The sequence below is a fragment of the Bactrocera dorsalis genome, chromosome 6 (genome assembly GCF_023373825.1).
Source record: "Bactrocera dorsalis isolate Fly_Bdor chromosome 6, ASM2337382v1, whole genome shotgun sequence".
Classification (NCBI taxonomy): domain Eukaryota; kingdom Metazoa; phylum Arthropoda; class Insecta; order Diptera; family Tephritidae; genus Bactrocera; species Bactrocera dorsalis.
In genome coordinates this window covers 35,788,353-35,815,672 of record NC_064308.1, presented here as the reverse complement: position 1 = coordinate 35,815,672, position 27,320 = coordinate 35,788,353, and the positions used below count along the sequence as shown (strand labels likewise).

At 36.6% G+C, this 27,320-nt stretch overlaps 1 pseudogene; it reads left to right on the top strand.

Annotated features, from left to right (window-relative positions):
• Positions 1-4,274: 4,274 nt before the first annotated feature.
• Positions 4,275-4,476, top strand: LOC125779865 (small nucleolar RNA U3; annotated as a pseudogene).
• The last annotated feature ends 22,844 nt before the right edge of the window (positions 4,477-27,320 follow it).

Genomic DNA, 27,320 nt, shown 5'->3' with positions numbered 1-27,320 from the left:
ACTCGCCATATAAATATAAGCTGGTCTGGCTGTCCCCATAAGGGGTGTGGATACATCTATTACGAAAAGTAATTATTTTTTGCTAAGGGTTCGTGGGTCCCAAGGCTGACCCTGGAGCGGCTGAGCATACCTCAGCTATGGACGAAACCCCATTACAATATTTAAATTAATTTATGTTTTAAAACTTCGGATATGTCCCGTTTGCTTCCTACTAGAGATCCTCTAGATCATACAAATGTGGAGGATGTCCTGCGAGTTTACCTGCCAAGACTTGCAATCTACCGATGTTTTTTTCAACAAATTTCTTTATGTTAGTAATGTTGCAACTAGTTTCGTTACGCTGTTGCAATAAATATTTAATATGTTAACTTGTATATTGAACATGTATATATACATAAATAAACAGACCCCGCCAGCCAGGCCAAACCACTTTTCCCATAAGTTTGCACACAATTACATATATTTTCTTAAATTACTAATATCAACGAACACGCGTGAGTTCTTTTGTTTTTTAACCTTTATGGAATAAAATGTGGATAATGTAGTTATCTCATTTCTTTTTCTGATTGAATGAGTGCGAAAGAGATAACATAAGTGTCAATAGTGCTATACGAATATCCCAAAAAGGGATATAAAACACGAAAGGAAAACGCGAGCCATTTGCATTTTTAGCGCGAAAGGAAGGAAAGTTCAGAAATGTGTATATTATAAAAAAAATTTAAATTAATAATTTAATTCCATTACAGCATTTAATATCTAAAGCGATAAAAGATAAGGGAAATTTTGAAAATATTTTTAAATACATTTAATTAATTCCTATATCTCTTAGAAATCTTCAATTACATCATCATCAGCAGCCGAAGCAGGAGCACAATTTTGTTTGGTGAGTTTTGTCAAATCAATACACAGTATAAAAGAAAGTCGATTTTTCTTTCCTATGTCCCTTTGTCTGCTTAAACCTTTAAAACAATGCAACGGATTTTGATGCGGTCTTTTTTTAAATAGAGTGATTGAAGAAGAATGTTTGTACGTGTCCATACATATTATAGATTATATAAATAACTTTTAATATGACTAAAATATAACTAAAAATATTTAAAAAGAAAAAAAAACTAAATAATCTTCGTCGATTCATATTCAAATAAAAAACACAAGCAGAATAAAAAGACATTATAAAATCTGAATTGTTTAATTTAAATATTTCTTTCAATTTTAAGTTTTATGTTAAATATTCAAATTGATCTATAATTGTAATTATTTTCATATTTAACTTGCACTGTGATTTTTTTAAATGAGTTAATTTTTCCATTTTTTGTTTGGCGCGTATTTTAATAGAACAATTAATAAAGATATTTATATTGCAAAATAATAATTAATAAAAATCTAAAATCTTGCGGACCTTCAATTTTTTATTTAATTTTTATAAACCAAAAACCAGTCAATTATTATTGACAAGCAATATTTACTTGCTACTCAAGCTATTTCACGAAATTTATGAGCCGTGTGACGTAGATGCGCAGAACGAAAAATTTTTTGTCTCTCATCTGCGCAATCAACTTATCAGTTGATACTCTTGTTGAGTTATTAATATTATCAGAAACTCATGTGAGTAACGAAGAAACCATTGATATTCCAAATTTCAACTTTATAGCAAGTTTCAAAAGAGGCAATCGTCCAGCAGGTGGGGTGGCTATTTATCATCGGTCCGATGATACTATGACCACATTTTCTACAGATCATATGGAAGTGCATACGAGATATACCGGTACGTTTAGCACTAATGTTTTGAATATTGGTGATATATGTATTTCCCAATTCCATTCTAATGGACAAACAATAATAATGGCTGCCGTTTATAAGTATTTTACCAATTACTTGAGAGCTGGATACGGACCTTTAAGTTTGTCTTTCTTTCAATATCTTTGTATATAAAAATAAGTTGGGTTTTTTTGTCTGTTCGCTATAGCTGGCTAGCCCTTGTATGAAATGAAAAATGATTTGAACCACTTTGAAGGGAATCCAATGAGGATTGTTTAAAAAAACTCAGATTATGTTCATTTTCAACCGACTTACGAGCGTTAATTTCCAAGAAATAAACTTTCCATAGAAACTATTTTTTTCTGTTTTTTTTTGTTTTGTTTTCCAATTGATTTATTTGTAAATTATTTCAATCGTTAAATTTTGTGTCGATTGCTTTCTTTATTTCGGTTATTCAAAAGATAAATTATTGGAAATTATTCAGTGAAAACTTTATGTGTGTTTCATTCAAAATGATCAATTAGAGGTTGAAATTAGTTTTGTAGTTCAGTGATTTCAATCAAGTCCACCTGCTTTTTGTCAATTTGCTTCAACAAAAGATGAAGTCATCATGAATGTTTATCCGATCGTTGGCCAAATTATCGTAACTACGATTGCTTGAGTGCACGCGCAATTTTAGTCTTCAGAAATACCGATGTTAATGACTTAAATTGGATTTAATGTCAAATTCCGGGAGATTTGCGCTTATACAAATCGATCGATCGTCTTAACAATGAAGACGAAGCCGTGAATTATCCAGTTGAATTTTTAAATTCTTTGGAGAGGCTTGGTATGCCGCGGCATCATTTGTGTCTCAAAGTTGTATCTGTCATTATTATGTTTAAATGTATTTCAAAACAATATAAATTCAACTTTTTTTCATTTCAAAACACAGAATTGCAAGCAGGACAACGACTGCCATGTCAGCTAGTATCTTTATATATAAAAAGTACGTGTCACGTTGTTTGTCCGCGATAAATAAACTGCTGAACCGATTTTAGTAAACTGTGTCCAGTTCGAACCAACTTAGAAGTTAGGATAGTAAAAACAATTCATAAATAAATAATATATATATATATATAAATAATTAAGTGGCCAAGTCTATTAACTGGCCGATTAACTGGATGTTCTCGTATTAGTAAATAAAATTTTCACTGTATTGAATCGTTTATTATATCAATGTAGGACGAAGAAATGCGACCGTGCGGACTGAACGTTTTTTACACATGACAACACTGACTGAACGAAAAAGGGACGCGAACGGAATAAAACCAATAACGGACTTCACTTGGATAACGGATGTCACCGCTGAAAGTTCAATAAAACACAAAAGCGAGACAAATTTAAGTTTTGGAGGCGGGTTTTGGAGGTGCATGAAAACAATAAGCTGGAAGTACAATTTTAGCACACTTGGGTTTTTGGAGAAGTGCAGAAGCGTAGCAAGCAAATAGCGAAGATAAGGTACGTATACAACAAACAAGTTGCAGTGGTTCGTATCGTCAAACGAGATATCCAGCGAAATGGTTGCGCTGCAATAGCGCAGCAGAAAGAGCGTAAAGTGCAGGGGCGACGGCAACACACGTGCACAAGTGGAACAGCAGCAAAATTGAGCGTCATCAACAAGATGGTAATAAGAAAGTTGCAATTGATTAGTATTGTCGAACAAGGAGTGTATGGTTGCGCCGCTACAAATAGGTTGTGGTTGGCTCGTATTTGCGAACGAGCAGTATATAGAAGCGCTTTCGCCGAAACAGCGCAGCAGAATTGATAACAAATAGGTTGCGGTTGATTCCTATCGTCGAACAAGCGGATGCGCCGCAACAACGCAGCAGATTTGGTAACACATTAGTTGGAGATAGTTCATGTTGTCAAACGAAATATTTATCGAAACGGTTGCGCCGCAATAGCACAGCAGAAACAGTGGATACGGCAACACTAGTACGTAAGCGTAACTGCCGGCAGCCGATTGTATTGACGAACGAAAGCGTGAAGCGGTGAAAAGTATGTTTGCGACTGCAGCGAACATTCATCGTTAGTATCAAAGTTCGAACGGCTGGTTTGACTGATACAGTTCCTGGTGCAACGAAGATTATATGTTACTCTTATATTAAATTAATTTTTGAAGTTATACTTCTTATACGAGTTCGGAAAAAGTTGCGTTAAATGCAAGTTGCGCAACATTGCTCAATATGAAGCAAGGGAAGCGGTGACAATCGGCGATCGTTTCTTTCGGCGCAGCTCGGCTTTTCTACCAACAACACAATGTTGCCATGCTTATGCTGTTGTTGTTAATGAGGAACAATGTTTCAATTTTTGGTTGGTGACATATTCACATGTGTGCGCGTATGTATGTTTGTATGCTTGTGCATTATTGAAGTTATACTTCTTTTTTTTCCGTTTGTCTTTCATTTCTGCGAATTCTCAACTATTTTAAATGACTTTTGTTTGAAGTACTCTGCGTTGGTCTTTGAAAAATTAAGACTATACTTCACAGAATCATTTCTGTAGTTAGTATTCATTTACATTCTTGGAAGTCGACCCGCGATGATGAGGTATATCGTTTTATCTGACAGCGTGAGGTTTAAGAAGTTCATTTCTAATTTTGTCTTGTGGCATATTAGAAATGATGTTTCTTCGAAAATCGTTCGCTTACAACGGATAAAACGACTTCTGAGTGGTGATTTTAATGAATAAATTCCTTTTGGTTGAAATACTCTGCGTTGGCCGTTGAAAAGTTAAGACTATACTTCTCAGGATCATTCGTTCCTTTCATTTCTTCAAAAAAATTAAAGACCTTTAGAAATATGCATATTTACATTATTTCGTTGTCATTTCCATATTCGTAGCAATAGAATTTCTATGGCATAAGTAAAGTAATGGCCTCCGATTGTCATCCCTTGCCGCTGTAGCAGTATGTATGTATACGTATATGTATGTATACGTATGATCGTGAATACATATCGACGCAGATTTTTGCGAGAAGCACCAGAAAGTTGTGCAATTAATGATTTTTAGCTTTTGCCATCGTCGCGAATAGACGACTTGTTGGCAAAGGCATGCTCGGGTGTACGCATATGTATGTTTGTATGCTTGCGCATTATTTGTTCGGCAATGTATGCAAATATATGTACATACAGTGTAATCCGGTTATAATGGACTCCACGGGACCATGTCAAATTGTCCATTATAACCGAGTGTCCATCTAATCAGAATATAAAATTTTTAACTCAAAAAGTAAATTCAATGTGTTTTTTTATTAAAGCAATAAAGTTTATGAATAAAAATACAAAATTAAGAAAATAATAAGTTCTTTTGAAAAAAGTCAGTGATTTTCTGTTGGGTGAATGCCTTATTGGTTTTTTTTCTCTTGTCGTTGACTTTCCAATAATTTTTAATTTTTTCCCGATTAATCCATATGTTCGAAACAGTCTGTTTTTTAGGTTTTTGTTCAAGCAAATGGGAAGTTCCTCCTTCAATTTCGCATATTATTGTATATTTTTCATGCAATGTAAATGCTCGCTTTTTATTTTTTTCCGACATTTTTCTTAAAATTAACAACTCTCAATGAAAAGCCAACGAACGTCACTTTCAGCCCACCGCAGAAGTTGTTTGCCTTCTTTGACTTATTTCCAAGAAAAAATGAACATTTTCTGCTGCAGAGACTGATTGTGTCTCTTGATCGAACGCGGGGAAATACAAAATTTTGCTTATTGCCAACTGATTTGTTTTGACTTTGTTTTGAAATTTGATTTTGAAAGCTTCGGTTATAATGGACAAAATCCGATTTTATTGTCTATTATAACCGGAGTCCATTATAACCGAGTCTATTTTAACCGAGTTTTTTACATATGATTGAACTGGGACTTGACAAAGAGGTACATAATAACAGAGTTTCCATCTTAAGCGAGTCCATTATAAATGGATTACACTGTATAAGTACATATATATGAATGTATGAACATGCAAGTCAATGCGCGCACATGTAATAAGTATGAAAATATGATTTCAATTTCTGAACGCGCACATGCGTATACATACACTCATATGTATGAGCATTAATTTTGTATCTTCGTCGCGTTCGAGCGTTTTTAAAAAGTTAGCACCGAGTTTACCCTAGAGAAATTAAACCAGTTGGTTTGGATACTTGAAACAGACTAACTTTCACTTTATTAATTATAATCGTTCAAGTTACTATTGCAATGAATTATTGCTTACAAATCATAAATACTTATTATACCTATTACATATGTTTACTTAAATACTGACTAAAGTGATAACCTTATAAAAGATTCACGGAAATATTGTTAATAAAATTATTTTGTTTTGTATCTTTTAATTTGATTTTTGCGATAGCACAAGAAATAGTATCACATTACAATTTTACTGATTTCCGGTTGCGCTATTTATTTCATTAAAAAATTCAGCAAATTTAACAGTTTTACTATTTGTTAGTGGCTTATTTATATATGTAACTACTCCCCCTTTTAGATTAGAATTCTCCTGAATTCTTTTATTTAATATTATTTTTATATATTTGTGTTTTTTGATAAGGACAGTAGCTACTAACAAAATTATAATTATGCTTAATATGTTGCAAATATGTGATACATTCGTATGTATTTTCAATTTAAAAATGTTTTCTATATTTGATTTATGTTCTTCTACAATTTCATCAAACATAATTTTTTTCGTGAAATTCTCATTGTCTTTATATTTTACGGTTAGAATATTTTCCTTTATATCTTCAACAAAATTTGAAAAATAATAGTCATTAATTTTAATTGAACAATTATTAAACCTTATTACATAATTTTCACTTATTAATGGTAGTTCTTGATTACATGTATTATTAATTTTTAAAGTTTTTGCATTTTTAATAATATTTTTGCATAATTAATTGTTTTTATAGTCAATTGTATTATTTCGAGTTCTTTAAATTTAACAAGATTACAATTATTTTTTAAAATACAATGTTTGCTTGTTTTCATTTGTTCTAATGAATTATTATCTTCAAATATCAACGTTTTATTTTTGTAAGAAAATATTTCCTCTATTTTTGCACCTATTTTATTATTTTCTCTGTTAGCTATTGGAATAATTTTTCTTATTTGTACATCTTCAAAATTTTTTGGTATTTTTATTCCAAATACTAGAAATGTATTATTTACAATTACTGTTTCTAGTTGTAAATATTTTAGCTTATTATAATCGATATTATATTTTACAATTTCTTCATTAGTTAAAATATTCGGGTGTATTAGCCCATATTTAGCGGATACAACATTTTCTTGTATATGTTCTATTTTACTTTTTAATAATTGAATCTTTGTGTACTGATCTAAATATAAAGTTTGTTTGTATTCATCATATATAAACTTACTTATCGAATTAAGTTCCTTTTCAATTTTTAATCGGTCACTTTTTACAATTTCTTTTAAGTGTTCAATAGCTGATGAGAAATAATAGTTTATTTTAATTTGTTCGTTAATTGAGTCATTCGTTTGTAAAAGGTATGTTTGTATATTTTGTCTGTCGTCTTCGTCCATTGTACCAAAAAGCCATTTTGACATACTGCCAATTGCATTAATCAGTCCTTTTTTATTTCTAGCTCTAACTGTCATAATTGTCAATAGTTTATTTCTAATATCTAACAACTCTCTTTGTAGTATTTCTTTATTCTCTGATTTCCTCAGAATTATATTATACATATGTAGTACTATATCGCTATCTTTTGGTATTGCTTGATCTCTAATCTGTAAATCTATGAATCCGTTTTGTTCCGTTATTTCTGTCAAAACCATTGTCCCGTCACAATGTTGTGTCATTAAAACTATTACTGTCCATATTATCCAAATCTTTAAATTTTAAAGGTCTTTTTTTATTGGAAGGATGAATATTTTCTAACTTTTCTTTCTTGTATCTAGGTTGTTCCTTATGCCTAACAGCTTTATAACTCTTTATAAATCCTTCTTCTCTCTTTTCCTCATAATTTTCTTTTTTCTGATTTAATTATTATTATTATTTGCTGCTATTAAATTGTTTTTTATTATTTCCAAATCTACTTCATTATGCTGTACCTTATTTGGTGTACATTTTATTGTTGAGTGACATCTTTCATTATAATTTCTAATTGCTTTTTGTATTAATTGTTTTATTGATAACCCTTTATTTAGTTTATATAAGATTCTAAATTTTTCTGCTATAGTATTATGGAATCTTTCTACATCTGCATTACCTGTATGACTATTGGGTTTTGTTAGGTGGATTTCAACATTTTTATTATCTAAAAATTCTTTTATTCTTACTGCTTTAAATTCATTATCTGCAATAATTTTTCTGGGTTTTCCTACTTTAGTGAAGTGATCTTCTAACTGCTCAATAATGGTTATGTGGTTTCTATCATTTAACGAGTATGCTGCGCTGACCCGATCTTAGAAAATGTATCTACTACTGTCAAAAAATGATGCCCTTTCATTACATACGTATCTATATGTACAATATCATTAATTTTTGCAGGTGTCTCCGAAAGTTTCAATTTTGGTTTAATAGGATTTCTATCGTACTTTACTTCCTGACATATTTCACATTGGTTAATTACAATTTGAATTAATTGCAATAACTTTGGATAATATATTTTATTCTTTATTTGGTTATATGTTTCCTGAATGCCTGAATGAAAGCTTTCCCTAACGTGATATAAAGAAATCTGTTTGACTGCTTCTACTTCTGTCTCAATATCTTGTGCTCTCATTGTACATTTTATAAATTCTGATTGATTATCATTAGAAAACATTTGGATTAATTTTTTCTGTACTATATCGTATTATATTGATGTTCTGAAATTTCTGAAAATATTCCTATTTTACCTTTTGTGATATATTTCCTAAATATCTCACTCAAATTATCGAAATCATATTCCGAAATGAAAATAATTCTTTTACCGTGTATAATTTTTAACTCTTCAATTTTGTTGTTTGTTAAAATAATTTGCGTTTTATATTTGTTAACAATTTCCACTTTGATATAAAAATGGTCGTCTAATTCTTCTGCTGAATGCACTGTTGCTAAAGTTTCTTCATCTTCCTCTTCCATATTGTTTATAGAATAATTTGAACTATTGGAAATTGTTTCGTCCATATTTTCTGAAATAATATCCTCATTTTCTTTTATCCTGCTTAAAAAGTCGGCTACTTTATTTTCTTTGCCTTTTAATTATTCAATGTCAAATTGGTATTCTCCAAGTTTTAATAACCATCTTTGATGTCGAGCTGATATATCTTTTCCTTTGTATTTAGAATGTAAAAATTTTATCGGTTGGTGGTCAGTCAAAATTTTGAATTTATTTCCATAGAGGTATGGTCTAAAATAGTTTATACTCCACATCGCAAGAAATTCTTTATCTGTTGCGGAATAGTTTCTTTCGTGGTTATTCAAAGTTCTTGAGGCGTAACACACTGGGTGTCCCTCTTGTGATAATACTGCACGAATCGCATAATTGGATGCATCAGTTGTTAAAATAAATTGTTTTCCGAAATCGGGATAACGTAATATTGGATGAGTACTTATTAGTATTTTTAATTTTTCAAATGCTTCAATATATGTTGGATCTTTAAGATTAATTTTAACTCCTTTTTTCAAATACTTGGTTATAGGTTGGGCTATTCTAGCGTAGTCTTTTACGAATTTACGATAGTAACCTGTGATTCCTAGAAAACTTTTAATTTGCCTTTCTGTTTTTGGGATTTGTAAATTTTCTATAACTTTAATTTTATTAGGATTTGGCTTCATGTCTTCCTCCGTTAAAATGTGTCCTAAGAACTCTGTTTCTTTCTTCAAAAAATTCAATTCAATTTTTACTTTCAAGAAGTTTAAAAATTTCGTCTATCGCCCTAATATGTTCATTCAATGATGTGCTAAATATTAGAATATAGTCTAAATACGCTGAAATGTGGCTGGTGCATTTTTCAGTCCAAAAGGCATTCTTACGAATTCATAAAGTCCATGTGGTGTTACAAAAGCTGTTTTTTCACGATTTTCCTCTTTTACTAGAATTTGATGGTATCCTTTCACTAAATCTAAAGTAGTAAAATATTCTGCTCTTCCTAATTTGTCTAAAATAGAATCAATATTTGGAAGGGGGTATTTGGCATCTATTGTAACCTCATTCCATTTTCTATAGTCTATTACAATTCTGTATTTCTTTTACCCTGAATAATCTATTTTTTTCGGCACTACTATTAATGGGCTTGAATATCTTGAGTGACTTTTTTGAATTATTCCCTGCTCTTCCATTTCCTTAATTTGTTTTCTAACTTCAATTTCATGCTGAGGTGGATACCTATACAATTTTGAATTCATCTGCTGCTGCGTTGTAGTTTTAGTTTCATGTTGAATTTCCGTTGTGTTAGTCAATTTATCACCGTCTTTAAATAATAATTTATTACATCTTTTGAGCAATTTAATTATTTCTATATTTTCTTCCTCATTTAAGTGATCTAGGTTTAATCTCTCCAATTTTAATTCTGCAGTTTCAAGAATACAAATTTGATTTAAGTCATTTAGTTTATTTAAAATCGAACTTTCTTTTCGGTTTAGAGTTTGTTAGTTGCTGCCAAAGCACGGACAACAATATTATATTTAAACCTTTTATATATTTCAATGTTAAATAAGATAAGAAATAATCTAGCTATTGGAATCATACAGTCCACTACTAATAGATATCTATGTTCAAATATATTGAACATACGTACAAAAAAACACATAAAAATATATGCATTGATATGCAGCATACAAACATATGTATATGAGGCACGTATGCATTAATAAGTGATACGCATGCACTCAAGAAATACATACTAAACATATTTACTTAGGTTTGGGCAATTGATTGCAAATGCACATGTGCACTTGAAAACAACCCAAACCGAGCAATATAAATTATACTTGTATGACAGCACACACACACACACATGTATTGTATTGTATAGTTGAAAACAACCCCAAGTGGTGTGCTGTAAATATACGAGTACATATATTTAATTAGATGAGTTAGACTTCTAAATAGTATATAAGGTTTACAAATTTAATAATAAAATTAGAATGAATATATTCTCCCTCAATGTAAGATTTTCCATTTCCCTCCACCAGTGGTAAGGAATGACAAGTTCTTCTTTGAGGCCAATGTTTGACACCACAAATCAAACATTTTTTGGTCCTTCGAGCCGGATTTAGTGCTCGGCCAAAATTAAAAAGTCCTGTACTTACAAAACAGGCAAAATACAAAAAAGCCCTGTTCAAAATACAGGCAAATTAAAACAAAAATAATTGTAAGACGGGTGTATATTCCCGCATATTGCTTAAATAAAAATATTTGTAAGACGGGTGTATATTCCCGCATTAAAACCGATCGCATAAGCCGTTTTAGCAGAGACTAAACGCAGTGATCTAACTGCTATCTATTCAGCGGCTGCGAGTCGAGGCACAGCAAGGTCAACTAGGCGACCAAATCAAATACCTCCAACGATTTCTTTGGAGAACAACAAGCAGTTAATTAACAAATAAAAAAAGTGTTGCAGAAAAACTCTCAAAATGGGAATAAACAAGAAGAAAAATCCTGAAGCCCAAGCGGATTTTTCCGAAAAGGTGTTGTACACGTCCAACACTTTTCCAACAAAGCCATCAAATAAAACAAAAATTGATGAAGTTGAAGCTAAACACCAAGATTTAGATCGAAAAACTTCCTTATTCATGAGGAAAGTGGCAAACCTCAGAAGAAAAATGGAAGATCTAAGCATGGAATTAATGATCGACAACGATCAAATAAAAGGCTTAGACTGTTTATTTACAGACATTCAAAATCTAAAAAGCAAATTAGATTTTAATGTTGAAATTGAAATCTTATTCGAAGAAATTTATGACGAATACTACGAAGAGCTTAAACATTTAAAGAAAAAGTTACAAAAAGAAAAGCCTAAAATTTCTTATCGCCCTAACTTTGAAGAAAGAAAAATAATAAAAATTCCAACATTTTATGGCGATACTAAGGAATGGGCCAAATTTTACAACGTGTTCAAAGTTATGGTACATGACAACGAGCAGATGAAGAACATAGAGAAAATGCTGCGTCTTCGTCAATGCTTAAAAGGCGAAGCTGCACGAGTAATACAGCATTTTCAAAATTCGTCAAAAAATTATGAAGCTGCATGGAGTCTACTTAAGAAAAAGTATGACAATCAGCCAATTCTGTTCATCGTACCCAAATTATCTACAACTGCGACGAAACTAACTAATGCAGTACAAAAGATTGAACACGAAAAACTTATAAAAATTCCACTACTTTCTCTATCTTCTGTTGAGGAAAAAACGACAGAAATAATAGAGAAAGATAGAAAGGAAAATGAAGCTGAAGAAGAATCACTTGAAGAACTTCGTAAGCCTTCAAAAACTGAGGAATCTCACAATCACAGACGAAATCGTTTGGAAATAAGGACGAAACTGAAGTAATTGAATACATTTTAGAAGACAAGCTGCGCGTAGCGGAAATTACTTTTGAGGAGCAAGGCACATTTAACGATGTGAACAATAAAATGTCTCCTTTGGAAATTGAGGAGAATGCAAAAGATGAACTAAAATATCTTGCAGAAAGAGATGTTGAAGTTGATAACGGAAGTGTTTCAAACGATGGTCCAGAGGGGGAAGAGGAAAATGCAGGCGAATCGAATGAGGAATCGATAAATGTAACTATTGGTGAAGACGAACAAAAACTTTTGCATGATAAGGCACCTGATAAAAAGGAAAAATGCACCGATGCAGAAGGTGATACTACCGGCAAGAATTCAGCGCAAAAGAGTACAAAAACGGTTGCAGCTTTGGATGACACATGAACATCCAAGAGTGGATTCAGCAGCAGTAAATGCAGCAAGTCTGATGACGATAAATCAAAGAGAAAAGATAAAAAGTCCGGCGACAAAAAGGATAAAGACATTAGTGAATAAAAATCATCTTCAAACAAGTCTTCGCAGAAGGATGACAAAGAAACGTCTTCAGTGAATATCTCTACAAAATCGTCGTCCACAAGAAAGCAGACAACACCTTCACGTATTCTTTGGATATCTGGGTTATCTTCATTAACGAGAGCCAGGGATCTGAAAACTATATTTTCTAAATATGGAAAAGTTATCGGAGCCAAGGTGGTCACCAACACCGGTACACGTTGTTATGACTACGTAACAATGCCATCATCGTCGAATGCCAGTCGTTGCATTGAGAATTTGCATCATACCGAACTCCATGGACGGATAATATCAGTAGAGCTCACTAAAAACGAAATCAGCAACTCAACAAGTGTCGCCAAAACACGAATGGATAAAACAAAAATAGATCCAGTTGGAAAAGCGGATGTAGTAACAACCATTTGGGAGTTACTAATACCATGGCAGCTTGCGTTAAAACAACCGGACACATAACATTGCTATTCTTTATAGTCGGCGTGCTAGTAGCAATCTTCATTCACTATCGATTGAAAACCAGGCGACGACTACAAACTGCAATCACTTTCCCAGCAGTCACTTTTGCCGCCCGGGAGAATGTTCAAAATTGAACATGTTCGTTGCAGCCAAAGCACGGACAACAATATTATATTTAAACCTTTTATATATTTCAGTGTTAAATAAGATAAGAAATAATCTAGCTATTGGAATCATACAGTCCACTACTAATAGATATCTATGTTCAAATATATTGAACATACGTACAAAAAAACACATAAAAATATATGCATTGATATGCAGCATACAAATATATGTATATGAGGCACGTATGCATTAATAAGTGATACGCATGCACTCAAGAAATACATACTAAACATATTTACTTAGGTTTGCGCAATTGATTGCAAAGGCACATGAGTTATAGACAGTTATACGTACACATGTATTTAGTTATATGTATATGTACATGTTTACAGATACATCGTTTACAACCTAAGTGCAGCTAAGACAACATAAATATTTATGTATAGTTATAAGTACTAGTTGCATTAATATTTCCATTCCTTTGTTAGAAGTAAATACAAATAGTCCCAAAACCATTAATATTTCCTTTCCTTTGTTAGAAGTAGAATAGGTACACATAAGATTTGAAAAACAACTGACCTGCGCGTCGGTACTAGCATAAGTATAATTAGATGTAGTTTGAAAAAGAAGAAATAGAATAAAATTGACCACTGAGCGAATAGCACGCGTTATTTCATTTATTTAATTGGCGCCCAACGAGTTTTTGTAAGTCTGTTCCCAAAATCCTTATGTCAGGATAATAGAACAGCAGAAAAACACCAAAAAAAAAAAAAAATCAAGTGAAGAGGAAAAGTCGTGCATCGAAAAAAAATAGGTCAACAATCCCACGCCAAGGACTATCGGGAAGGAAAAAAGTGAACAACTCCACAACGGGACATGAAGCTGTATTTAATGTAAGCATAACTAGTATCTAAGAGAATTGAAATTGTACGCTAGGAATAAGATCCAACAAAATAAACAACATTTGTGACAAGCGAAAAAAATAGGTGTAAAATGTCGTTAACCGCAGAAGCCATTACCGATTTGGTTACTCAAATCACTACAGCTGTAGCGAATCAGCTGGAACAGCGCGTATCTGAACAGATTAGGCAGGTTCAAGCTAATGTTGACGCGTTGAATTTAAATGTTGCTCCACCAAAAGTTTTGAGGTACGAGGACATAGAGATAGATACAAATATCCAATGCGATATTGGACTCGATGTTGTGAAGACTGTACCCGAGTTTTCCGGTGAGTCGGTTCGATATCCATCATGGCGACAGTCTGCAAAAGCAGCTATGAAGCCTTATGAAAAATACTTAGGCTCAAATAGGTATTATCAAGCCATAGCTATAATACGAAATAAAATAACAGGAGCGGCGGATACCATGTTATCATCATTTAGTACGCCCCTGAATTTTGATGCTATAATAGCAAGGCTTGACCAAACATACTCGGACAAAAGACCGCTATATCTTTTAGAGCAAGAACTCTCCACTTTGCGACAGGGAAGACAATCCATTACGGACTATTACGATTCAGTCGAGAAGCATCTGACACTTCTTACAAATAAAGCAGTTATGCAATATAACGGGGACAGAGAAGCCTTGAAACTTCTTAATGAGAAGTATAGGAATGATGCCTTCCGTGTTTTCATTTCAGGGTTAAATCGACCCTTTAATGATATTTTGTTTTCAAGTCGCCCGGCAGATTTATCAACCGCTTTAGCCTTAGCACAAGAACTAGAAATGAATCAACAACGCTACACATTTGCTAACGCATTCGCAAATAGAAACAGTGGTTCTTACCGAATGTCTCATCCTCAATATCGCACGGCACATAATCATAAAAGGACAGTCTTGTCACAACCACAACCAGAGCATAATAATAGGCAGCAAACGCGTTTAATAAATTTCAATCGTTCTAACTATAGAACAAGATCAGGAAATCCCCAAAGACAGAGCAATAATAATAGACAAAATAATTGTGGTCAGCATGTGAATCATTATCAAATATATGAAAGTGAAGGAATGAAGAATACTTCCAAGGATAGCCGCACTAAATTTTTAAATAACAATTCTCAATTGCCGTATGTGTTAATTAAAATACGTAATGGGAAAGAACTTAAATTACTTATTGACACGGGAACTGCGAAAAATTATGTATTTAACCATGAATTTCTAACGTCAATCAAAAAACTGGAAAAACCTTTCAGTTTATCATCCATTAATGGTACCACAACTATTTTCGAAAAATGTTTGATAGAAGTATTTGGTACAATAACAGAATTCTATATTTTAAAGGATCTAGAAAGTTTTGATGGAATTATAGGATTTGATTTCCTTAGGCAAATTGGCGGAGTTTTAAATACAGATACAGGATATTTGAACTATAACAATGGCAGGGAACAGATAAGTTTTTTGGAATGTGTTCAAATTAATACATTGCAACCCATTGTCGAAAATGTTCCGCCCAGGGCAAACCTAAAGTTTCAAAATATGTTGAAATCATATGAAAAAGTATTTGCAGACCCAGAAGAAGCTTTACCGTATAACACTAAAGTAGTGGCGACAATCAAAACAACAACTAGCGAACCTATTTATTCGAAATCTTATCCTTATCAAATGTCTGCAACAAAATTTGTAAATTCTGAAGTCGAGTCACTTCTCGCTAACAAAATCATACGCAAAAGTCGCTCTCCATATAACAACCCAGTATGGGTTGTAGACAAAAACGGAATTGATGAGACAGGTACCAAAAAGCTACGGATGGTAATAGATTTTCGCAAATTAAATGAAAAAACTATTCCTGACCGGTATCCAATTCCTGACACAAATGTGATTCTGACGAATCTTGGAAAATCAAAACGATCGATCTAAAGTGGGGATTTTACCAAATTTTTCTTGCTGAAAAGGATTGAGAGAAAACAGCTTTCTCCGTGAATAACGGCAAGTATGAATTTTGCAGGTTACCCTTTGGGTTGAAAAATGCTCCTAGTATCTTTCAGAGAGCGATAGACGACATATTGAGAGAAGATATCGGGGCACGTTGTCATGTTTACATTGATGACGCAATAATTTTCTCTCCCGATATTGAGATTCACATATACGATATAGAGAGTATCATTAAAAACTGCTGGATGTTAATATGAGAATAGCATTGGAAAAATGCAAATTTTTCAGAACTAGCGTAGAGTTCCTTGGTTTTGTAGTTTCCGAGAATGGCCTTAAGACAGCTGACGATAAAACACTTGCCATACTAAAATTTGACGAACCCAAAACTCTTCGGGCATTACGCTCCTTTTTAGGACTGTCAGGATATTATAGGAGATTTATTCGAGATTATGCGAAAATTGCAAAGCCGCTAACGGAAATATTAAGGGGAGAAAACGGCCATATAAACACGAAGCATTCAAGTAGTAAACAAATAACATTGACAAAGGAGGCTCAAAAGGCGTTTAATAAACTAAAAGAAATCCTTGCATCTGAAGATGTTACTCTTCGCTTTCCAGATTTTAGTAAACCTTTTGATTTAACCACCGACGCTTCTTCTGTAGCAATCGGAGCTGTACTATCGCAGGAGAAAAGACCTATAACTTTTATATCCCGCACACTATCTTCTGCAGAGCAAAACTATGCTACTAATGAAAGAGAAATGCTTGCGATTGTTTGGTCGTTGCAGAATTTACGAAATTATTTGTACGGCGTTAACAACCTTAACATATTTACAGACCATCAGCCGCTAACATATTCCATTTCGGACCGTAACCCCAATACAAAACTAAAACGTTGGAGAAGTTTTGTAGAAGAATTTGCGCCCAAATTCCATTACAAACCAGGTACTGGAAATGTGGTAGCAGATGCCCTTTCGCGGCAGTACATTCAACACATGAATCAAAGCGATAATAACGATCAGTACAGTACACAATGCTGCACAAACAGCGAGCTTTCTTTTACCCAGTTTATTCAGACCGTACCAACAACTATCAACAGTTTTAGAAATCAAATTGTTTTATCAGAAGCGCAAACTTCTGACCGTGTAGTAACTTCTCCGTTTCCTGGATATAAGCGTCACGATATTCAATTTAGCGACATTCAGTCCCTATATCATTTACTAAAAGATGCTATTAATGCAGATGTTGTTAATGATATGCATTGCCCACTCACTGTGCTAGGAAAAATACAAAATGAGATTGTGGAACTATTTCCATCGGTTCGCTTCAAACACACAGAAAACTTGGTTATGGACTTACCAAACGAAAGTGATCAAATTGAAGCAATCGCTACAGAACATAATCGCGCTCATCGAGCCGCTGGAGAAAATATTCTCCAATTAATTAGTGAATATTTTTTTCCTAGAATGAGAAAAAAGATAACAGACTTTGCGAAAAATTGTAGCATTTGCTCGAAAAGTAAATATGTTAGACACCCTAAAAAGTAGATTATGAAATCAACCCCAATACCCACTTACCCTGGGGAAATCCTGCACATGGATATATATAGTACAAATGGCCAATATTTTTTGACGTGCTTGGATAAATTTTCAAAGTTTGCATTCATTGAACCCATAGATTCTCGTTCAATTGTAGATTTAAAAGTACCAATAATTAGGATATTAGGATTTTTCAAAAGCCCAAAAATTTAAGTCACAGATAATGAAGCAACATTTTGCTCTCAAACATTAAAGTCAGTCATTCGAGACAATTTTGATATGACGCACTTCACAGCACCTGCAATGCATAGCAGTACAAATGGCCAAGTTGAGAGATTTCACTCTACTCTTAGCGAAATTGCCAGAACAGTAAAACAGGAAAATGGACTTGCGGACATAAAAGAGTTAATGCAGGTAGCAGTTACAAAATATAACAACTCAATCCATTCAACGATCCACCGAAGGCCGATAGATATTATATTTTCCTTACCAACACCTGAGAAAGAGAGAATTCGAGAGCTTTTACTAAAAGTTCAGAACCAACAAAATGAGATTCATAATATAAATCGGAAGGATAGAAAATTCTTCCCAGGTCAAAAAATTTATATTAAGATAGACAAACGAAGAGGTACTAAAGTAACCAATAGATATGTTGAAAGAACAGTACAACAGGATTTAGGTTCAACTGTCCTAGTAGATGGAAAAGAAGTACATAAAGACAACATTCGCTAAAACAGATAGAGATAAATGCTGATTTAGTAAATAAGATAAACGAGTTAACTTCTCAAATTAATAAACTCAAATACAATCATTACGAGAAAGTAGAAAATAAAATGTATCCCGACTTATTTCAGATAATAGCTGTTCGTAATCAAAGAGTAATCTCGCTTCTCACTAATGTTGTCTATTCAGTTACGCTCGCTAAATTAAATATAGTAAATAATGTAATTTTATCAGATAACGAAATTAAGAAAGTATTAAATCAAGAAAATTACCAACTAGGTATAAGTGCCCTTATGGCTGCTGGAAATGTTAAGATCTACTCTAATAATGAGATATTAAAACATTTGGTAAGAATACCAAAAGTGTACTCTGTTTGCCCACTAATAGAAATTTTTCCGGTAGTATACAATAACACGATATTAGATTTAAGAAATAAATATGCTGCTAAATACGGGAAATACCGTAGTCCGCTTTATAACTGCAAGGAAACCGTAACTATCCCTTTCTGTCAAATTGATACATTTGATTCCTGCCAAATTCATCCACCAAATTCTAAACAACATTTCGGCAACCTGTAAGACAACTACAACATACCATGTACCTCCGGTCATCCAAATCGACGAAAACATTCTGTTAGTCAACAACCAGAATATAATCTTAACGAAAGGAAACCAAACGAATGAATTGATGGGGACATTCTTAATAATGTACGACAACGATATTTTAATAAATAATACAAAGTACCCGGTGAGCGAAAAAAGTCCATATATGGTACCTGAATTAACGAACCGCTTCAAATTGAATATCTCCGAGCATGCCACTATCCCAACGCTACCTTACCTGCATCAAATACACATACAAAACCTACAGAAGATAGAAAAATTTAGTGAAGATGCATCAAAACGAAATATATATTGGTATGTCCTCATTTCAATAACAGGTACATTAATAACAACCATAATTGTGTACCTAAAATGTAAAAGATCAGATACAGTAATCAGCACATTTTCCAACCCATCGCAGCCAAGTAACCTTTTTACAAATGAGCATTTTGACCTGATGATAAAAACTATCGAAAGTAACCTAAAGCAGATTCGGGACGCATCTGTTTAAGGGAGGGGATAGTTATAGACAGTTATACGTACACATGTATTTAGTTATATGTATATGTACATGTTTACAGATACATCGTTTACAACCTAAGTGCAGCTAAGACAACATAAATATTTATGTATAGTTATAAGTACTAGTTGTAGATAATCACACATGTGTACAAATACTTTTCATTATCAGTAAAAATAAGAACAATAAGAATGTAAATACAAATGATCCCAAAACCATTAATATTTCCATTCCTTTGTTAGAAGTAAATACAAATAGTCCCAAAACCATTAATATTTCCTTTCCTTTGTTAGAAATAGAATAGGTACACATAAGATTTGAAAAACAACTGACCTGCGCGTCGGTACTAGCATAAGTATAATTAGATGTAGTTTGAAAAAGAAGAAATAGAATAAAATTGACCACTGAGCGAATAGCACGCGTTATTTCATTTATTTAATTCATGTGCACTTGAAAACAACCCAAACCGAGCAATATAAATTATACTTGTATGACAGCACACACACACACACATGTATTGTATTGTATAGTTGAAAACAACCCCATGTGGTGTGCTGTAAATATACGAGTACATATATTTAATTAGATAAGTTAGACTTCTAAAATAGTATATAAGGTTTACAAATTTAATAATAAAATTAGAATGAATATATTCTCCCTCGAAATAAGACGTTTCATTTCCCCCCACCAGTGGTAAGGAATGAGAAGTTCTTTTTTGAGGCCAATGTTTGACAACATAAATCAAACAGAGTTATTTTCCCTTTTTCTATATCAATATACGTAAGTAAGCATGTCCATGCCTATTATAAAGTCATATTTTCGTCCTCTTAATGGTGTAACTTTCCATCTTGTTCTCGCGTTGCTAGGTAAGTTAAATTCTTCTGGTGCTAATGTATGTACCTCATAATTTATTTCATCCTCGTTTGTAATTGTACTAAATGTTAAAGGATTTTTCAATTTAATATTTGGAAAATCATCGATCTCGCTATTAATCAGGCTTAAACTAGCTCCTGTATCAATTAGTGCGATATAATTCTTTTTATTAATTTTAATTTTTATTTTAGGTAATGATTCCGCGGCTGCTTCCTGCCAATTGAGGGCTCATTGAACTATATTGGATATTATCTATTTCCATCGGTTCGCCTTGGTTTTGTTTAAATGTATTATTTCGACCATAATTCTGTATATATTGGTTGGATTGATTTTGACCAAAGTTTGGATTATATTGATTTGGTTGATTTTGATTAAAACTTGGCCTAGGGTTCCCTACCGCTTGGGGTCTTTGAAAATTACCCGAATTTGGTTTATAATTATTACTAAATCTTCCACTATTATATTATTTAAATTTTCCTGATGTATTATGTCTAACATTATTTTCGTATATTTGATTATATGAACCTTGATTTTCTCTACTTCTATAATTTGTATTATGTCTTTGTCCTCGGGTAAGGCTGAGCTCAGGCTACTACCGGGGTCACAGGTGGCGGATAGTGGACGGCCTACGCTAAGTAGGTCAGCTGCGAATAGTAATACGCAGCCCCCGACCAAGAGCTGCAGGAGAGGAGGGCTTGGCTCAAAACGCCTCACGCGCCCAATGAACCTCCCGCGAAGAAGCGAGAAGACGCCGCCTTTAATTAAGCGTCCACAACCCACACCGGGGCTGCACCGAGGGAAAACCTACCCACGAGAGGGAGGCAACAAAGCGACGAGGGATACAGCGACCAGCACCAAATGTGCACAGAAAACGATGAAAAACCCTGGGAGAGACCATCAGAATTGAGCCCAGTAAGATTCTGATTATGGCGTACTGGAAAACCGAAACGGATTAGATCGTCAAAGGGCTGGGGAGAGCAGTATTCTGTCACCTCAGTAGATAAGAGTGACATCTTACCGAAATGGCTGGCAGGCTAATACTGCTCTCACCCCCGTCTCGTTAAAACCATGGCAGGTCTTCAAGTACGTTCAATGCATGTCGCCATAATTTCTTTGGCCGTACAGGTTCAGTTGAGACGAACTCCTGATTCGTGCCCGAACCTGGCTCTGAACATAAGCTCCCATAAGAACTTATGTCAACCCTTGCGTGGCCTCCCTGCTTGCATAGATAATCTTCTTCTTCTTCTTCTTTACTGGCGTAGACACCGCTTACGCGATTATAGCCGAGTCAACAACAGCGCGCCAATCGTTTCTTCTCTTCGCTACGTGGCGCCAATTGGATATTCCAAGCGAGGCCAGGTCCTTCTCCACTTGGTCCTTCCACCGGAGTGGAGGTCTTCCTCTTCCTCTGCTTCCCGCGGCGGGTACTGCGTCGAATACTTTCAGAGCTGGAGTGTTTTCATCCATCCGGACAACATGAATGAGCCAGCGTAGCCGCTGTATCTTAACTCGCTGAACTAAATCGGAGTCGTCGTATATCTCGTACAGCTCATCGTTCCATCGGATGCGGTATTCGCCGTGGCCAACGCGCAAAGGACCATAAATCTTCCGCAGAACTTTTCTCTCGAAAACTCGCAACGTCGACTCATCGGTTGTTGTCATCGTCCAAGCCTCTGCACCATATAGCAGGACGGGAATTATGAGCGACTTATAGAGTTTGGTTTTTGTTCGTCGAGAGAGGACTTTACTTTTCAGTTGCCTACTCAGTCCGAAGTAGCACCTGTTGGCAAGAGTAATCCTGCGTTGGATTTCTAGGCTGACATTGTTGGTGGTGTTAATGCTGGTTCCTAAATAGACGAAATTATCTACAACTTCAAAGTTATGACTGTCAACAGTGACGTGAGTGCCAAGTCGCGAGTGCGACGACTGTTTGTTTGATGACAGGAGATATTTCGTCTTGCCCTCGTTCACTGCCAGACCCATTTGCGTTGCTTCCTTGTTCAGTCTGGAGAAAGCAGAACTAACGGCGCGGGTGTTGAGACCGATGATATCAATATCATCGGCATACGCCAGCAGCTGTACACTCTTATAAAAGATTGTACCTGCTCGGTTCAGTTCTGCAGCTCTAATAATTTTCTCCAGCAGCAGATTGAAAAATTCGCACGATAGGGAGTCGCCTTGTCTGAAACCTCGTTTGGTATCGAACGGCTCGGAGAGGTCCTTCCCGATCCTGACGGAGCTTTTGGTCCCGCTCAACGTCAGTTTACACAGCCGTATTAGTTTTGCGGGGATACCAAATTCAAACATTGCGGCATAAAGGCAGCTCCTTTTCGTGCTATCGAAAGCAGCTTTGAAATCGACGAATAGGTGGTGAGTGTCGATTCTCCTTTCACGGGTCTTTTCCAAGATTTGGCGCATGGTGAATATCTGGTCGGTTGTTGATTTTCCAGGTCTGAAGCCACACTGATAATGTCCAATCAGTTTGTTGACGGTGGGCTTTAATCTTTCACACAATACGCTCGATAGAACCTTGTACGCGATGTTGAGGAGGCTAATCCCACGGTAGTTGGCGCAGATTGTGGGGTCTCCTTTTTTATGGATTGGGCATAGCACACTTAAATTCCAATCGTTGGGCATGCTCTCATCCGACCATATTTTGCAAAGAAGCTGATGCATGCTCCTTATCAGTTCTTCGCCGCCGTGTTTGAATAGCTCGGCCGGCAATCCGTCGGCCCCTGCCGCTTTGTTGTTCTTCAGGCGGGCAACTGCTATTCGAACTTCGTCATGGTCGGGCAATGGAACGTCTGCTCCATCGTCATCGATTGGGGAATCGGGTTCGCCTTCTCCTGGTGCTATGTGTTCACTGCCATTCAGCAGGCTGGAGAAGTGTTCCCTCCATAATCTAAGTATGCTCTGGGCATCGGTGGCTAGATCACCTTTGGGGGTTCTACAGGAGTATGCTCCGGTCTTGAAACCTTCTGTAAGTCGCCGCATTTTTTCGTAGAATTTTCGAGCATTACCCCTGTCGGCCAGCTTATCAAGCGATTCATACTCACGCATTTGGGCCTCTTTCTTCTTCTGTCTGCAAATGCGTCTCGCTTCCCTCTTCAACTCTCGGTATCTATCCCATCCCGCACGTGTTGTGGTCGATCGTAACGTTGCGAGGTAGGCAGCCTGTTTTCTCTCCGCTGCGACACGGCACTCCTCATCGTACCAGCTGTTCTTTTGCACTTTCCGAAAACCAATGGTTTCGGTTGCAGCTGTACGTAAGGAGTTTGAAATGCCGTCCCACAGTTCCCTTATACCGAGTTGTTGACGAGTACTCTCAGAGAGCAGGAGTGCAAGCCGAGTAGAAAATCTTTCGGCTGTCTGTTGTGATTGCAGCTTCTCGACGTCGAACCTTCCTTGTGTTTGTTGGCGTGCGTTTTTTGCTGCACAGAGGCGGGTGCGAATCTTGGCTGCAACAAGATAGTGGTCCGAGTCGATGTTAGGACCTCGGAGCGCACGCACATCTAAAACACTGGAGACGTGTCTTCCGTCTATCACAACATGATCGATCTGGTTGGTGGTTTTTCGATCCGGAGACAGCCAGATAGCTTGATGTATCTTCTTATGCTGGAATCTAGTACTACAGATAACCATATTTCGGGCCCCGGCGAAGTCGATCAGCCTCAACCCATTTGGGGATGTTTCCTCGTGGAGGCTGAATTTACCGACCGTAGTGCCAAAGATACCTTCTTTGCCCACCCTGGCGTTGAAGTCGCCAAGCACGATTTTGACATCGTGGCGGGGGCATCTCTCATAAGTGCGCTCCAAGCACTCATAAAAAGCATCTTTGGTCACATCGTCCTTCTCTTCCGTCGGGGCGTGGGCGCAAATCAGCGATATGTTGAAGAACCTCGCTTTGATGCGGATTGTGGCTAGACGTTCATTCTCCGGAGTGCATGATAGTACTCGGCGACGGAGTCTCTCTCCCACCACGAATCCAACACCAAACTTGCGCTCCTTTATATGGCCACTGTAGTAAATGTCACAAGGACCTACTCGTCTCTGTCCTTGTCCCGTCCATCGCATTTCTTGGACGGCGGTGATGTCAGCCTTTATCTTTACGAGGACATCTACCAGCTGGGCAGCGGCACCTTCCCAATTAAGGGACCGGACATTCCAGGTGCATGCCCTCAAATCATAGTCCTTATTTCGTTTGCCATGGTCGTCATCAAAAGGGGGGTCTCTCATCCGAGGCTGTGTTTTCTTTTTCATTGGGGGTGTTTTTTTTACGTGGCGGGTCCCAAACCCAGCGCACAACCCTAAGTAGGGGTGCATAGATAATCACGGGGTTCATAAAGAGCAACTGCCACAACGTGCGGAGATAGCGGCTTGAAACGGAGACCCATCAGAAAAAATGAATACACCACAACAACAACAACAACAACATAAAAACCAGCAGAAGGAACAACAAAACAAAGACGGACAAGACGAGGAATACGGGACGGTCTTCCGCAGGAGCAGCAGGATACCTCATATCCTTCATACTCACCACTACTCCAAAGCAGACAGACAAGACTGGTGAAAAGACAGACTCAAGGGAGACGCCGGCCACACAAGCAGCACCTGCAAAACAAGGAGAAAGGAAGAGCACCCCAGCTGCCACAAAAGACGGAATTCAGAGCTCGCCGAAACAGGAATACATTACCCAAATGAGACGAGCAGAAGAAGAATCCCTTGAAAAGTGCAAAGGGATAGTGCAAAAATTGAAATTGGCGATGGCGAAGCAAAAGAACGTTAGCATGGACGTAAAGAACGGAGCGGCACAACTAGACGAACTCTTCGACGTCATTAAGAGCTATCGCAGGCTCACTGCAGAAACCGAGAAAAGGGTGGCACATCTAAACAGACGCATCACGACCCCCGAGTCAGCCACATCGAAGCGGCGTGCGACAAGCCCTGTGGAGCCGCGAGAAACAGTGCGTCCACGACACGAAAACGACGGCCTGGGGCAAAAAGTTTTGCCTAAAAAAGCCAAGAAAACCCACGTAAAAGAAGGAGCGAGCGAAGAAGCGCCTAAGAAGAGGCAACTAGTCAACAGCATGGCCGCAAGTCAGAAAGCAAATAATAGGCCAAAACGACAAACAGAGGCCGGAGCCCTATTACTAGAGCTAGAAAAGGGACAGTCCACAAAGGCCAGCTTCTGTGAGGCACTTAAGTCCACTCTGAAAGAGACTGCAACGGTAGCCGACCTTAAAGCTAAAGTTACTATAGAAATCAGAGACCTCGACTCGCTGACAACAAAAGATGAAGTAGCAGGGGCTGTCAAAGAAGCGCTACAGGACCCCACCGAAGGCTTGGCGATTAACATAACAGCTCCAAACACAAGAGAGCAGGTAAGGGCATATGTAACGCTGGACCAGGATAGAGCTGATACACTAATGCGATAGGCACGCATTAAAATTGGCTGGGTTAGCTGAAGGCTGCGGCTGAAAGAAACCCCCAAAATATGTTTCCGCTGCTTTGGACTAGGACACTTAACCTGGGACTGCAAAGGGCCCGATAGAAGAGAACAAGGCGTTTGCATAAAATGCGGCCAACCAGGTCATAAATTGAAAGAATGCGACAAGCTTCCTTCATGCTGCCTTTGCAAAGAGGCCAAACAAGAGAAAACCGATCACATTCCGGGCTCCGCAAAATGCACGGTATATAGGAACTACCGAAGCAAATGAATATCCTACAGGCCAACATGCATAGATGCAAGGCCGCCGACGCACTACTCTCGCAAATGGTGACGGAGAGCGATTACGAGATGATCATCATAAGCGAGCAATACAAAAAGAAAGAGAGAGGTACCTGGCTAGAAGATAGCAGCTCAACCGCCGCTATATGGTTACCACCAGGGAGTAATATCAGCACTGCAAACAATGGGAACGGCAACGGCTTCGTCTGGGCCAAATGCGATCTCTTTACAGTAATTAGCTGCTATTTGACGCCAAGCGATAGTATACAGGAATTCCAAGAAAAGCTCGACAACATAGAGGACACAGCCAGGTCTATAGAAGGTCAATTGATTATCGCCGGAGACCTAAATTCCAGAGCGATAGAGTTTGGTTTGCCAAACACGGACTCGAGAGGAAAGCGCATTCTTGAAATGGCAGCGCGACTAGGACTAGTAGTGCATAATACGGGGAACGCAACCACGTTTAGAAGACCGGGATGCGAGGAAACCACACCAGACGTCACCCTATGAACGCATGGCAGGCTTAATAAAGAACTGGAAAGTCCTGGAGGATTACACTGGCAGTGTCCATCACTACATTGCATTTATGACCGACAAGGGAACAAACGCTGACCAGCACAGAAAAACAACTAAAAAACGAAAGTGGAACATCGCGAAACTAGATACTTCGAAATTAATCTCCGCAATAGACGACCAAACCCCATCTAGCAACTCCCCCACAATTGCAAGAAAAACTGTCGAGCACACAATGCTGAATATAACAAGAGCCTGTCAAAAAGCAATGCCCAAGGCTTCCCACAGCAAACAAAGCAAAGTCCACCGAAAGCAGCAGTTTACTGGTGGACTGAAAATATAGCCCAACTCAGACGAACATGCCTTCGCAGATCCTACACAAGATCCAGGCGTAGAGGAGCCGCAACTCAAGAAGCTGATCAATACAAATTAGCAAAACGGAGCTGAAGCTTGCCATCGACAACAGCAAAAAGAAAAAATGGGAGAAACTACGCGAGGATATAAACAGAAACCCCTGGGGACTCGGGTACAAAATAGTGATGAAGAAACTCGGCGCTCGAGCAAAGCCACCTGACCTAACCGC